General features: G+C 36.1%; 1 protein-coding gene across 1 annotated transcript in view; it reads left to right on the top strand.

The window, feature by feature from the left end:
- The window catches only part of LOC136240105 (DNA replication licensing factor mcm7-A-like), a 36,112-nt gene that overhangs the window by 4,241 nt on the left and 19,196 nt on the right, over window positions 1-12,675 (top strand). The window lies entirely within an intron of this gene.

Below are 12,675 nucleotides of genomic sequence, written 5' to 3'. Positions count from 1 at the left end.
GGTCTCGTGTTGTATTGGTTTCTACGATTCCAGCCAAGTTGGTGTAAAAGTAAAGTGAAGGTGGCTTTCAAATGATATTTTTGGTCAGATTTTCATGATAGGTACTATACAGTCCTACCATATTGTATGATAAACATCATGAAATATGAATTGCACAATTTCGTTGTTAATTGTACAAGAATCACACATAATTTCCATATTCCACAGATTGACTGCAGAGGTGCTTCTCATATTGTTCTTAATTTGAAATACCGTGGAGCATAATTGGAAATAAAGTAGAATAGCCAGTTTGTTTTCAGTAATTGATAGTAATTGGGGAGTGTGTTCAGTCTCTCAATTGGTTTAATTGTAATTGCTTTGTCATACAAAACACTACCTCGAACAAACAGCTTTAAACTACAGACAACACTTAACTGATATATAGTTTGTCTGTGATGTTTTCTTACAAAAAATTCCATCAGCAATGCTTTGAATCTGTCCTTCACTACGAACACATGCGAGGGACACACCCCTTACAACTTTTAAGAGATGTTCATTTTCTTAATTTACTTGTTTGTACATGGTCTATACAGCATACATACTGGCTGCTTTTAATTAACAAAGGTTTGTGTAGGCAGACACACATGTTGTTTAGCAAGCAATTTAGAACACCATACATGTGTCCATGCCAGTTGTGGGCTTTAACATCTGTCTTTTTATTAATAGTAGTTAGACAACTGTAAAATGTCTTAAAGAACTTGTGTGGGTGAAAACTTATTTCCATACAGCATGAAAGGAAAATGTAGTATTGTGTATGGAAACACGTGTGTAACATTTTAATAGCCAGAAATAGCCAAAACAATGTCATCTGTTTGTTTTATGACCAAACTTGTACTATGTATATACAAAACTGATGTGATTTGAATCTACAAATGAACACTGTGAGCAAAGAAGCAAATCCAGTTAAAGCACTGCCACGCTTGTGAAATATGGAAAAATAGCACCGAGTGATTGGGTGAGAGACTGATACAACATCCTTGTGCATTTGTTCCCGTATTGCAGTTGCTATGGTGTTTTAACTGGCATGAGTAGAATAAAGTAAACCCACAGAGAAACTAAACCCACAGAGAAACTAAACCCACAGAGAAACTAAACCCACAGAGAAACTAAACCCACAGAGAAACTAAACCCACAGAGAAACTAAACCCACAGAGAAACTAAACCCACAGAGAAACTAAACCCACAGAGAAACTAAACCCACAGAGAAACTAAACCCACAGAGAAACTAAACCCACAGAGAAACTAAACCCACAGAGAAACTAAACCCACAGAGAAACTAAACCCACAGAGAAACTAAACCCACAGAGAAACTAAACCCACAGAGAAACTAAACCCACAGAGAAACTAAACCCACAGAGAAACTAAACCCACAGAGAAACTAAACCCACAGAGAAACTAAACCCACAGAGAAACTAAACCCACAGAGAAACTAAACCCACAGAGAAACAATTAAAATTCACAATCAAAACAGTTACCCCAGTTTAAACTAAAACCCATAATCAAACCTCACATGTGAGGGTATATAAGAGATTGTCAAACCTTGACTAACAAGTACTGAAACATAATTCTTTCTTCTATAATTTTTGAAAAGGTCTTTATAAGACCTCAAAAGACAATACAAAGTTTATGAAACTGTAACACATCACTGGTAAGAGTTTCCTTATGAACATCAAAATATCCTAATAAAGCAGTCGCCTAAGTAAAGCAGTCTAACAAATCTGATAGTATTGTGATAAACTGATTCAACTTCCACAAAAATTATACCCATGGGTGAGTGAAGTTTGACCAATAAACTTCTTCAGACTGTGTTTAACTGAATTGAACGGACCATCTGTTTCCAAAAACCTTGAATTTAGATTAGTTACACCCTGTACTCTTATTTCCATGCTAGAGTTTAAATAAATAGTATGTTAATTCAAAAGTGAAGTAGGGATAAAGTAGTGAAACCAGAAATGAATGATGGCATTGCAGCATAAATCGGTGAGAAAATCCATACATTGGCATGTTATAACAATCGTTTTGTTCAATGCCAAAGTAGAGAATTTCCCACCAAGCTATACTGTAATACCATCATTCATTTTAATTTCACTGTTTTTTATCACTTGGGATTCCCACTTCACTTTTAAATGAATAATCTTATAGCTATAAACATGTGACTGTTCTATTAGGGTGACTGTTCTATTAGATTATCTCTAGTCAGCCAGAGGTGTGTCACTATTTCATATTTTTGTAGTGCTAGCATTATATTATTAGGCCAATAATAACAAGGTGTGTCATCATGATAGATTGTGGTCTTGGTGCTCGATCATTATTAATCAATTAAGATCACATTAATAGGTATGGCATTGAACCTATCATGAAGTTACAGGTATCTACCGAGTGTAAGTGCTAAAATAAGTTTGCGGCATCTAAATATGCTGCTCAAGGAAAGTGTTGATATGGAAAATTAATGCCTCAATGTGGTTTCATTGCATAAGGAAGAAGACAACTTACCTGATTGAAGATAAAAGGGAAGACCAGGTGCAAAGGGAACTAACTCATTGGAACTCCAAAAGACACATCCCACTGTTGAGTGTGTTATTGTGGTGTAAAATGGTGGCCGTATGCTATCTCATTTGGCCTCCACTCTTGTGACTGTGGTCAAGCAGGCAGGCAGGCGGGCCGATAGCTATAGGCAGGCAGGCAGACAAAAATTTGAGTTTCGGTAATCTAAAAAAAAATTCTATATCTGGCAGCTTATTCTCCATTTTAATGCTGTATTTGATGTTAGATGGACTAATATTATTCCATTAAGGTGATTTTCATCATTAAAATGTTTCTATGAATTTTAAAGATGGAATTTTAGGTGGCTCTCATCATTTTTGGTGGATCCCTATTTAAACAATATGGTATGTTTGATATTTAGACTTATCACAAGGTGTACAACTTTAACACTGTATTTATGAAGCCTGAGCAAAGCAACAATGTACAGGTTTGTAACATGCACCCAAGCACTTCAAAAATGCTCCAGCTTACTTAGGCCATTACACCACGTACCCTGTATATGCAACATGTTACTAGGGTGGTTGTCAGTGTCAGAGACAGTATCATGTGGTCAACTTCTTTTATTTCTCTCTCAGATACATAACCACACTTGCAGGTGCAGTTACAGAAAATATGCTAACTGCTGCGTTTCCAACTCTAAGGTATAAAAGCTTATCAGGGGAGAGATCCATTCTGAGATATTGTGAATACAGCCTACACTTCTATTAGCTAACTATGAATATAGCAAATGGTTTCACAGTTGAATCCCTTATAAAGGATCTCAAAATATGCAAAACATGGCAAGAAACACATTGCGTTGTGTACTACCTGCTGTAATTACCACTTACAGATCACTTCTTGTTCTCTTGCGGTGTCCAATTCATCTGGTATATTAGTAACATGTGATTGGCCATCTATTACTCTGACTCCACCTGCTGAACTGTTGTCGCTTCACAATGGCTCATTAAAACACAGATATAGACACATGCATTTTTGTCATGCACGTGCACATTTCTCAAACAGGAGTACCACTAATAGTAAGTACAACTAGTGAAGTGTGTCCTCTTGTGATAAATACAAAGTTCTCAGCAATGATCGCAGCAGCAATGAAAATTTAGTGGCTCCACAATATGAAATTTTAACTTTTGAGAATCAATTACCACAAATTCTAGGCTAGGTACCAAATATATAATGTCAGACTGGAACTATTTTTTGCAACTTGACACAATACTCCTCAATGTGCATTACAGATAGTTCAATAAAGTAGCACAGTGTGGGCACATTAAAGGGGTCACAAAACACTCACTACTGTGGAATTATCCTTGTATTGTGTATTCAAGGCTCATTGGAGCCTGCCAAAAATTCTGAATTTCGAAGGTATTATGTTTGAAGGATGCATATTTTGAAGTACATGTGGATTTCAAGCAACTATAGAAATTCGTGTCATAAATTACAAAATATGTGGAGTCTACATGTGCTCACCTTACTGATGGAATCAAGGATGGAATAGTCTCCACTTTTGCACACTGGAAAGAAAAAGACTGAGTTATAAAGTGGAGTAGTTACAGTAGCCACTGGTAGTGTTGCACCGATAATGGGTCAATAATTGGTATTGGGCCGATTTTGGCTACTAGCTGATTAATCGGTTTTGATTAAATTAAAGCCAATGTTTATCTCCACTGCGCTGAGTAGTATAATGATGTTGGGGAGGCTAGACATAAGTTATTTGGCATTTTAATTGAGTTATGTGTTGATGATTTAGCAGTTGACTACGAGCACTGCCCATAATAAACTGTCAGGTTTTAGGCCATGCCCAACAGTAGACTGAGGTTTTAGGTTTCTATGTAGTACCAGCCACTTGTCTCAACTGTGTAGCAATAGTAAAATGTACTTAAAACCCGTTTACCATGAATAACTTTTACTTGCGGTATGCATCTAACTTTACATTGTAGCCTAGAATGAGCTGTATATCTATGCTCTTGTCACTAATATGAGTCATTTAATAATGATGATGATGAGTGTTAGTAGTGTTATGTATATCAGATCGGTTATCAGTATCGACTAATTCTGTTGCTTAATATTATTTATCAGAATAATTGATTAATTTGGATATCGGTGCAACACTAGTCACTGGTGAGGCAATCGGCTTGATCAGCAGACGGCATAGATTCCCAACAATGGCCATTCTGGATAGTTTACTGGCTGTTGATGAAGTAACAGTAAGCAAATATGCGCTGTTTGATCACATGAAAGCACATTATTTTTACTTGTGGGAATTTATTTTCGAAGGACATCAGTACTTGAGAATTTATTTTCAAATTGAAGAAACTCTTCAAAACATGGCTAGAGCTCTGGAGTTTCCCAATTTTTTGTGTTTATTGATTTTTTCACTTTGTTTTACTTAGTCTAGCCTTGGTTGTGCAGCTGTCTTTCATCATTTTCTTCTATTTACCTTATGTGATCATTTCATGCATTGTAGTAGGTTTAGTGTTGCCTAGAGGCCTCCCAAGGATATTGCACAATCCATGTAAATCAGGCACCTCTGCAGTTGTTCTGCTCAATATGGGAATTGTGTACAATAACCAGTACTGTAGTCATAATGTGTTACCACAAATCAACACCTACATGGTAGTGGATACAAAATTGGGCACAAAGAAGGCCAAAGATAAGTCCATGATGTTTGTACTGTAGCTGTAATGTAACGTCTCAGGCTGAAGTAATGTTAAACAGTAAAGAAATCAAACCTGTAGCCTTATCCATAGTCCAGTTATACTTGGCTGAAGGCATTAGTTAGTCTCAAACCTACTACTAGCAGCTAGGTGCTCATCTCCTGCTACTTAGCATCATCCTACCTTAATCCTAACTCTTTGCAGTTACTACTTTAGTACAATAAGCCAGGTAAAGCACCACCATGTTAATAGCACTTGGGCATGATCTCATGCTACATTATGTTTCCATACTGCAGTCACAGTGGTACTTTAACTAGTACAGTATGTGTATAAGGAAATATTAGAAAAGTAGAGATCATAGAAATGAAACAATGTACTGTAAGTCATCAGTACCTGTAGATATACTAGTACACATTTTAATTCCTACTTCAGTCAGACATATACAACCTGTCAATAGTGTAGTTATGACTATAATAGGGATTAATGTAGTTGTAGTCCTCCCTTGTTTCATTGTTTTTATTATTATTTCTATGGTCCATACTAATTTTATCAAGATTTATTACTGGTCAATCGATACATACTACATTGTGGAAAAGAATGGCACCAGATGTATTGTAAGTGTCATGTATGAGAAAGTAATTACAAATAAATAATAATAATAAATTGAGAGACTGAACCCACTATCCAACTATCAAGCAAATTAACTATTCCTCCAATTGCGTTCCACCTCTTGTTATACAGTGTTTCCAATATGTAAGTCACCTCTGCAGTCGTTCTGCTGAATATGGAAATTGTGGACAGTTACCAGCACTGAAATCTAGCTGTGGTGATAGGCCTTAGACTGAAAAGTAAAGAAAAGTCATTATGCTTGGCTGAAGGCATCAGTTAATGAGGCGGTTAGTCAGTTAGTAGAAAATATAACTTTAATAGAAACTTAGTTAGAAAAGTTTTAGGTCACTCTGAAGGATTTTTGAGCTTGTTTATGCCTATACAATCCTGCCAAGCTGAAGTGTAGGTGGATTTCAGATGATATTTGTGACTGTCTCAGCAAAAACCCAACTTGTTTGCACAAGCATGCGTATTGAGAAAATCAAAATTTAAAAAAGAATTGTAAAATTACGCATGCTACAAAGAAATTTATCCGTCCAGTACTAGGAGAGGGAAGACTCACAACTATACACCATCTTATTTGCCTGCTTATATATAGAGAGTTTGAGAATCTTTGTTTTGTTTCTGTAGCCTTAACGGTATGCGTGTCATGTGCATTTGTTTACGATGCGATAAACGTAAGTAGGGCTAAAACGAATATTCTAAATGAAAGAGATTAAATATTTTTAGTAAAGAACGAATAATCGAATATTCTATATTTGGTGTAATACTGAAATACAGTGTAGCCATGTGTGTTATTTTTTATTATTTGTAATTAATTGTACAATTTTGATATCTTAAAACCTCAGTAGGTGGCTTTTGAAATGAAGTAGAAGTGTCAGATGATGTAGCTACTAGAGGTGTACTGATAAGGATTTTTCAGTTGTATCAATATCCAATTAATCTGTACCTAAAAGAACTGATACTGATTATATACTGATTAAATTATTGTAGCTATATTCTGTACGGTGTAAATCAAATAGAATTACAGGTGTAGCTACTGCATGATGTATATTCTAATGATTTGTAGCATTGAGAAAACAGAAGTGATGTACCTTTGCTATATTGTACAACTATACCTATGGTGGTGTGGCCTCTATTACACAACCCAGACAATTAGGCACCACAAATATTTTAATACATGCTCCCTTGTCCAGATTACTCTGTGTTTTGATTAGTTACGAAGATGGCTGTTATACACAGATGATCAGTTTGGTTTTCCTGTGGTACAGTTTTTTTGTTCTTAAAGTGTAACAGTTCTGGGTAAGAATATTTTAACACCAATAGCAGTACTTACACGCGTAGTCATATGGATTCTCCTAACTTAGCATTTTATGGAATAGTATAGAGAGGCTTTCCATTTGTTTGTAGTGAGCCAAAAGGCTTTCATAGCTAGTATTCATATTTGCCATACAAACTAATCGGTTCACAGAATGTTTGTGCCCATTATTAATATGGAAGGCATATCGGCAACCGCCGACCTGATCACCCTCGCGATCAAGATCCAATTTATCGGTACATCTCTAGTGCAGTGTCGCAGTTGTAGAGACTGACAAAGATTCCAAATCATTACTAGTGTCCGCCATCTTTACTGTAATTTCGAAGTTTCGAATTATAATGATCGTTTTGAACGAATTCGAATATTCGGTATATTCATTTTAGCCCTAAACGTAAGCAACATCGTCATCATTTTTTCAACTAAACTGCCTTCATATCCATATGCGTGAGTGACTACAGGGCTAACACTATTACCTTAGCTGATTTGCTATCTATATATGTGACCGGATTTCATGTAACAAGGCTTCCACACACACAAAATCAAACTTACATTTTTACCAGAAATGGATTGCTGGTCTAACACACTATCATATTCCACACTGTACTTCCTTCAGGACTGGCAAGTCTGGTTTCTGTAGCAGCTTTCTTCCGACCCTGTCAAAGCCACGAGTGGGAGATTGGCGCCATTAAATGGCCATGGCTTTGTGATAATGGTGTGTGGCGAGCTGGGACTTCACAGAGAGCTCACCAATAGTGTTCTCAGTCAATTTGGAGAGATTTGAGGGCCATGGGGGGCCATGGAGGGCCCAAACTTGGCCTCTGGATTCCATTCGTCTTCTTACTTCATTTTATACCCCTATATTAAGCCCACCCACCACCCTCCCACCCTATTACTGCCACCTGTGATATTATAACCCACTCGAAAAAAGCTGCCCTAAACAGGGCAAATTTTGGGTATCAGAAATTAATACACCCACTCAGTGATAGCTAGTAAATAGATGAATAATTGGTGCAAATTTTGTTTGCACAGCTGTAGGCACTGGGAAGTTATTACACAATGATTACTTAAAATCGCCATATCTCCTAATGAAGTTTTGTGCGTTGAAGCCTTGTTTTGTCAAATTCAGTCACATATGATGAACATTTTAAGCCAAATTGCAACGTTGTAGACTAATGCAAACAGAATTTATGGCTGCGAATGTAAGTGTCTGTAGTTTATCTTCAATATAATCACTGTACAAATCAATTATCTTGCTCCTCCTACTGTCTAGCGCTCTAATTCCAAAACTACTCACCACAGAAGGATGAAACTTTGGTGATCCATTCCTTGGATACTGCAGACAATGCTAAGAAAAATTTTAAAATATTCTCTATAGTTGTGCAACAAGTCAGGTTTTTACTGAGACGGTCACATTTTTAGTGAGACCTTCATGATCCGTACAGTACAGCCCTACCATGTATGATAAGCATCACAAAATGTGACCAGATTTTGGAAAATCAATCTTAATGTCACACGTAAAATACAAAGAAATCCACACTTTTATGTGTCACTACTAAAGCACTTGTGTACCTGTTAAAATATTTCACAGAATTTGTTTGATCATTAATTAATGATTGTAGCATTGTAGACTGGATTAAACCAAAATCCACAATTAATCAAAGAAACTGTAGAATAAACTAAAACCCATAATCAAATCTCACATGTGAGGGTATATAAGAGATTGCCAAACCTTGATAAATAGTTTTAATCAAGATGGATCGTTCATAATTTTTGCAAAGGTCTCTAAAATGACCTCAAAAGACAATACAATTGAACATCACTGGTAGGAGTTTCCTTAGAACATGCAGATCAAGAGTGACCAGATCTGCAAAAACCTGAAATAATGGTGCATTTTTCAAATTCTTCATTATTGATAAGGTATAATCTAATTAGCTAAGTGTATGCTCTGGCCAAGTTTTAGTCTTGTATGCCAACAACTTTTGGAGTTACAGCCCTAAAAAGTAGTAACAACAGAAAGATCAATTTGTACAGGAAGTATTGGGAAAGTAAATTATAGGCACTTACAAAAACTGCTGTACAGTAACTTACAAACACAATGTTGTGCAGTGCAGAGTTGCAACTTGCACTATTGTGTACACCATGAATAGGGGAGTCCATTACTGGGTAAGTTGTGCCTTCTATCACCTTACTTCACCACATACAGAGATGAAATCAGTGAAGAAAGATTAATCACATACGATCGCTTCGACATAGCGTAAACAAATGCCTATAACTCACGTATCCTTTAGTCTACTGCAACAAAACAAAGATTTTCGAACTCTTCTTGAGTAGGCGAATAAAATGATATCCAGGTTTTTATCATTGGACTATTCTTCACAAAGAACAAATCATTTTAAAAATTTGAGTTTTTTTTTTCAAATACGCAAATATTTTACCCATTGAAATCAATGGCTTACACTGAAAATTTAGGCTTGCGCCATTATGTTGGGTTTTTGTAGATCCGGTCACATTTAGATATTCTAATAATGCAGAAATCACATAGAGTTTTGTGGTTTCAGTTGGAGCCGCTATTAAATTTTATGTAGCTGTTATTGCCCTGTTGGTAATTTGCAAATAACCCTGTATACCACTACATTTTCAGCACCATAATATAAACACCATTGATTGTTATTAAACCCTCTGCAGCCCTTTACTGTTCACCTCACCTTTCTTACAATTGTAGAGATACTCTAATAGAGCAGTCAAGTAACTACTCTATTAGAAGCAATCAAAGCTACAATTTCAGACATGTATGCAAGTACAGTTTAACACACAGTTAGTTCTGTTTTACACTTTAAATCATTGCATTTTGTTGTAATTGTTAATTTTTTCTAAATTTAAAAAAAAAATAGAAATATTGCCACTCCTCTCACCTTTCATTTCTTTGCAACATTAAATTTTCAACAACTCCCTTTCCTTAAGAATCCTATATTATAACTGATCTAGTATACTCATCTTATATGTTTTAGTATGTTTGCATTGAGCTGAATCATCAAAAACGATTAATAACTTACGATTGCTACATTGCACGGGCCTCCTGTATTGCTTGACATGTAGTGCTTCTCGATCCCCTAAAAATATATTAAAAGCACTTCATTCGAATGTAAGACACTCCAATTATGATGCTGTAAAGTTTCGTTATACATTTTCAATGGGGATTCCTCTTAAGCATAGCCGTTTGATGTTATGTTGACACATGATTGTGGTGAAGCCAGACGTCACACTCCAGCCCTCAACACCTGATTCATTATAGGTTATGTAACTAGTCTTTGTTGACCTGACATTATGTCAGATCAAAGTCATAGTTGATCTGACATGATCTGACAATGCTTAGCAGCATTCGTAAGCATGCCAAGCTGGAGCATGCCCCCTGAAAAATTTTAAGATTTTCAAAGCTTGGATGTGAGCATTTTGACACCCGAAACTCCTTCAGCAGCCATACACTGCATCACTGTTAAGCCACATACTTAATAAATCTGTAATAATAACATTGTGATGATGTGATGTAATGTTTTGTGAAATGTATCTATACTGCCTCAAAAACACCTTCGCTGTAAAAAAAAGGTGCGTCCAAGAAACTACAAGTACCTGTAATCCAATGTAATTAAAAACAGCTCAGTTGTAGGTAAAGACTTCATAAAAGTAAAAATAACTGGTAACTTAAAGAGCTGATATCTGGAGCAGCCAAGAATCAATCTTACTCATACTAAAATTTTTTGATCCATGCAAGAACACCTTGCATTGGCTGTAAAAAAGTGCACCCATGAAAGTAACTGGCAATTGAAATAGCTGATATCTGAAGCAGCCAAGAATGAATGCTGATATGTGACCGAATTTTGGAAAACCGTCGATATACGCACAAGAGTACTTTTGTAATAAAACGCATTTAAAAACTATGGGTAAAAAACGCAAGCTCTAGAAAAAAAATTATGCAAGTTTTTATCACCTCGCTGGTGGGCGAATTAAGCCGCCAATGAATAAATCCTGGGCATCATCGTGTTCGCCAGTCCATAGGGAGTACAAAAATCTTTGTTGCATCTCCCTACACGAGACAATTCCAAAGTTACAGACGTTTGTTTACGTTGCGGTGACGAAAGAATTTACCGACGATCGTTTTTCAGTGAATTTGCCTTCCTTTTTGAACAAAGAAGCATGCCTGGGGAAACAACTATACCTTGGTGGATGCACAAATGCATGGCGAACACAATGAGCCAAGATTCAGTTCCGTACGTCGTTGTATCAGTAAGTTATGATGGTTTATGTAAGCGCCTGTAGATTCTTTTCTCGATAGCTTCTGTACTTATCAAATTATTTTCTCGTCCGGCTGTCTAGTGCTGTATTTCCAACGCTCCTTAACTTAGGAAGCTGAAACTTGGCTAGTCCATTCCTCTGTCCCTGTAGAAAACAAAGAACAAATAAAATGCATTTTGAAAATTGTGCGGATATCGACGGTTTTCTAAAATTAGGTCACATATACAACTAATTGGAATTAACAAAAAGTTTAACATTCTAAAGACGGCCAAATTACCAGCTAATTAGAGTTAAAAGAAATCAATTTATGATGCAGCAAGGGTGAATGTAGAACACAGCTGAAAGATAAAGGTTCGATGTTAAACTTTTTGTTAATTCCAATTAGTTGTATATCAGCATTCACTCTTGGCCGCTTCAGACATCAGCTATTTCAATTACCAGTTACTTTCATGGGTGCACTTTTTTACAGCCAATGCAAGGTGTTCTTGCATGGATTAAAAAATTTTAGTATGAGTAAGATTGATTCTTGGCCGCTCCAGATATCACCTCTTTAAGTTACCAGTTATTTTTACTTTTATGAAGTCTTTCCCTACAACTGAGCTGTTTTTAATTACATTGGATTACAGGTACTTGTAGTTTCTTGGACGCGCCTTTTTTTACAGCGAAGGTGTTTTTGAGGTGGATATCATTCATTTTTGTTATGGTGATAGTCCCACTGGGGGAACAACAAAATTGTTAAAAATTTAATGGTAACATTTAGATGACTGATATTTGGAAATTAGCAATAATATCATTATCTTGGAGAGTCAAACATGTGCACCTGTCATCTTGTTTGACAAAGGCATGCACATTACAGACTGTTCACACTGTAAATTTGGAAGTATGAATTTACAGTGTAGAATAGACAGACTGTTCTATTAGAGTATAGATCTATGTTTACTGTGGCATTCATTTACTATTAACAAAATTTTACAATATCTCATCTGTGGTAAATGCTTTAGATTATGCTCATAATTAGCAAGTGCCTAATTAGTTCACAATTACTACACAGCTAGCTATTGACTGTTCTATTAGAGTATATTTATCTTTTTTATAATATTATCTAATCCAAAACAGCCAAGCTGTAAAAAAAGAGTGCGGCCATGAGAAAGGCTATGGTGAAAAAAGATGTGAAATCCAAGGTGGCGGCCAAGAAATGGCTGTGATGGTAGGTTAATGGTAAAAATT

Source organism: Dysidea avara, chromosome 12, assembly GCF_963678975.1.
Source record: "Dysidea avara chromosome 12, odDysAvar1.4, whole genome shotgun sequence".
NCBI lineage: Eukaryota > Metazoa > Porifera > Demospongiae > Dictyoceratida > Dysideidae > Dysidea > Dysidea avara.
This window is presented reverse-complemented; position numbering and strand designations above follow the sequence as displayed.